Raw genomic sequence first — 4,204 nt, 5'->3', positions numbered from 1 at the left:
GCGTCGGTTGTAATGTCTCCTCCTTCCTTTCTGATGTTATTAAGTCTTCACAGACCTACAACTAATACTGAAATTGAATCAGTAACCAACCCCCCCCCCCCAACAAATAGAAGTCCAGGACTAGATAGCTTCAGTGGTGAACTTTACCAAACATTAAAGGAAGAATTGGTGCCAGTCCTTCTCAAACTCTTCCAGAAAATTTAAGAGGAGACACTTCTAAACTCATTCTATGAGGTTAGTATTATCCTGATAATACAGGAAAACTACAGCCCAATGTCCCTTATGAAAACAGACATAAAAGTCTTCAACAAAACACTAGCAAGCCAAATCCAACAGCACATTAAAAGAAACATACACTGTGACCAAGTGGTATTTTCCCCTGAATACAAGGATGGTTCAACAAACAAAAGTCAACTCGTGTGATTCAGCTGCATTAGCAGAATAAAGCATAAAATTCACACGATCATGTCAACAGACAAAGAAAAGATGTCTGACAAAACTCAACACTCTTTCATGCTTAAAAACAACAAATGAAGCTCTCAACTGTAAATAGAAAGTACCTCAGCATAATAAAGATCATGTCTGAAAAGCCCACAGCTAACATCATACTCAGCAGTAAAAATACGAAACAAGGCAAGGATGCCTTTTACTTTCACTCCTTTCGTTCAGCACAGTACAGGAAGTCCTAACCAAAGCACTTAACCACAAAAAAGTAAAACACATCCAAAATGGAAAGGAAGAGAGAAAACCATGCCTGTCTGCAGATGACATGATCTTATATATCAAAAACTCTATAAAGATTCCCCCCAAAACAAACCAAAATAAATAAATGAATTGTTAAAACTAATAAATTTAATAATAAAAGTTGCAGGATACAAAATCAACATACAAAAGTCAGTCACGTGTCTATACACTAACGACAAACTACCTCAAAAGGAAATTGGGAAAACGATCCCATTTACTTCAAAAAGATAAAATACTTAGGAATAAACAAAAGAAGTGGAAAACTTGTACAAACTCCAAGAACACTGATAAAAGAAATCAAAGACACAAATGGAAAGGCATCCCATGTCCATGGATTGGAAAAAGTATTACTAATATGCCCACACCACCCAAACCCATCTATACAGCCAATGTGACCCCCATCAGAGTCCCAATGCCATTCTTTGCAGAACTAGAAAAACAATTCTAAAATTTATAGAGAACCACAGACGACTAAAACTAGCCCACCAATCATGAAAGCAAAGAATAAAGCTGAAGGTCACACTTCCTGATTTCAAAAGAGATTTTGAAGCCACAGGAATCCAAATAGTACTTATTACCAGCATAGAGACAGAGACAAAGACCAATGGAACGGAACGGAGAGCCCGGAAATAAGCTCGGGCATCTGTGGCCAACTGAGCTTCGACAGAGGGTACCAGAAACACACGATGGGGAGAGGACAGTCTCTTCAACAAATGGTGGAGTTGGGAAATGGGATATCTTCACGCAGGATAATGAAAATGGACCCCTGACCTTCCCTCAAACACACACATCAACTCAAACAGGAGACCCGAAACTGTAAAACTCCCCGCAGAACACACAGGGCTTGAAGACTTAGGTCCACGTAGGTCCACACAGACACCTGCACGTGGATGTTTCTAGCAGCTCTGTTCGTTGCCGCCAGCGCTGGGCGGCAAGCGAGACGCTCTTCAGCAGCTGGATCAGCTGCACCCGCAATCAGATGTGAGCGCTAAAGAGGAAGCCATCAAGCCAGGAAAAGACAGGACACTTACATGCTTGTCCCTGAGTGACCAAAGCCCCTGTGAGAAGTCCACGTACAGTGAGATTCCGACCAGATGACCTCCTTCCTGAGGGACGAGACTACGAAGACGGTGAAAAGATGAGCGGATGCCAGGCAGGGTGGAGGGGAAGGAGGGACGAGGTGGCGCCGTGGCTTCTTCCAGGTAGTGGAGATCCCGATGCCGTGTGTGTGGACACCCGTCACTATACGTTGTTCCAAACCCACTGAAGTCACACTAAGAGCGACCCCTAATGTAAACTGTGGGCTTTGGTCATGTGTCACTGTGGGCTCACCAGCCAGGGCCCCCACCCTCTGGTGGGGGATGCTGATGGGGGATATGGGGCATACGGAAGCCCACTGAACTGTCCCCTCGGTTTTGCTGGGAATCTAAAACCCCCCTTTTAAAAAGGCTGTGTGTGTGTTTCTTTAAGAAAGAAAATAAGGACAAAGGAACTATAAAAAGCCCTTGGGCACTATCATAACCTAAATAAAATAGTCCTGCTAGAAGACAAAATTAAGAGTATTTTCCAGAAACCAAGCACAGACAGTAAGAAAATCAGAGGGCCGGTCTAGGCAGGGCAACATTCAATTTGTAAGAGTTAGAAAAAACAAGAAAACGGAGAGGATGGGTTCCCGAAGGTGGGAGACAGGCCATCTGCCAGGACCAAGAGCACATGTCTGGGACGGGAAGGTGTGCGTGCACAAGGCCAACTGTGGGGACATCCGAGGACCATACAGGCTTCCTGTGCTCGGAAACACACGCACAGACACGTGAGGGCACATGGGAACCACGGGGCACACACCCTCTCGGCGGCTGTGCTGGGGGAAATGACGATATGGCGCTTCCAGCAGGAGGACTGAAGAAGAGACCCCATGTAGAACCCACGATCTGGTCATACTGTCTGTCAGCCAAGGTGAAGGTAGAATAAAAGTGTTTTCCAACCGGCTACCGTGTTGGAAACCTTGATGGACACCTTCTCCAGGAAGCACGGAACATTCTGCGGCAGCTGCAGGGCCCGATGTAGAACCCAGGAAAGGGGAGGCTCACACACACGTGCTTCAGGACGACAGCTACGTGACACAGCTGAAGAAGCTGGGCTCTGGGAGCAGGAACGGGTCGGGGAGGCCAGGCAGAACCTCCTCGAGACCAGAGAGGCTTGCGGGGGAGAGAGGAAGGCCTAGTGATGGGGACGAAGGCATGCACTGCACTTCTGTCTCTAAGGAAAGCAAAGACCCTACTTGGCTGAGCAGTTTTTTATGCACCATCATGAACTATACAAGCAAGATGTGGGGCTGCGAATACTCTGGGAGAGGGGGCAGGCGGGAATCCGGGAAACCATGTGTTCCCGGGCCTGCAGATTTCCTGGTCTTTCCCAGCAGGCCTGGCAGCCGAGCTGTGCTTCCCTTGGATCAAAAGCAAAACCAGCCACAAACTGACATCCGCTTATCGTCCCTTCATGCCATCAGGCTGTCTTTGCTTCCATTATCAGCTGATAAGAAGCCCTGTGGTTTGAAATCTGGTCCCCAGTCAGGACTGTAGGGAGCTCACACTTTCCCCCACAGCGGCGGAATGCCATTCGGAACCGCCGTGGGTTTGGCGGGCACGCCACTCTTCACGGGCTTTTTCCAGGCCCCCTTATAGGATGTTTTCTCTGCTTCAGCAGCCAACCAAGTTTGCATACACAAAGACTGAATTCGGCCACATTTGTACGTGGGTACCATTTCCATTATCCGTCTTAACACCAACGTCCTACTTCTTATGAGCAGTCTACCCTCACACCCTAACGGGGAAAACAGGGGATCTGGCAGCAAAACCCTGCACCGAGAACCGCCGCCCGCCTGGCTGCCAGGCTCAGGGCTGTCTCTGTGCTCTGGCTTATCTTCAACGCCGGCAGGGGCCTTGTGGAACAGCGTGCGGGCAGCGTCCCTGCCCGTGCGCACCGCAGTCACGAACGCAGCTGCCCGTCCTCCCGCCGTGGCGGTCGGAGCACCAGCAGGCTCGTCCTCCTCACGGCCCTCTGGCTCCCTCGGGCACAAACAGATGTGTTGAATGAAGTTGTAGATGCCCGAGATTCTGGATCCAAAAAAGAGATTTTTTTCAATTGTTTTTATTTCAAAGTGCACTAAAGAAATGACAGGAATGCTCTGAGCCAAGTCAAGTCGGATGACGCGCACCAACTTGGAGCAGACAGTAAATGTGGGCCGGGCAGTCTGCGAGGGCAGTGGCCGCTGGCCACGCCACTCGTCAGAGCACCGGGGCATTTGGGGCTCTGGGACAGTGACGGCTGGCGCTGCTCGTCGGCGGACTCGCGCCACTTGCCCCGCTACGTGGGGCCATCACCAGCGACTCTGTTTCACAGAAAAGCGACGCTGAAGAGCTGAAAGTCGACCCTGGATTTGTACACCTGCAAGTCTCACGGG

The sequence above is a fragment of the Meles meles genome, chromosome 19, assembly GCF_922984935.1.
Source record: "Meles meles chromosome 19, mMelMel3.1 paternal haplotype, whole genome shotgun sequence".
Classification (NCBI taxonomy): Eukaryota; Metazoa; Chordata; class Mammalia; order Carnivora; family Mustelidae; genus Meles; species Meles meles.
Note: the sequence above shows the minus strand (reverse complement) of the source record.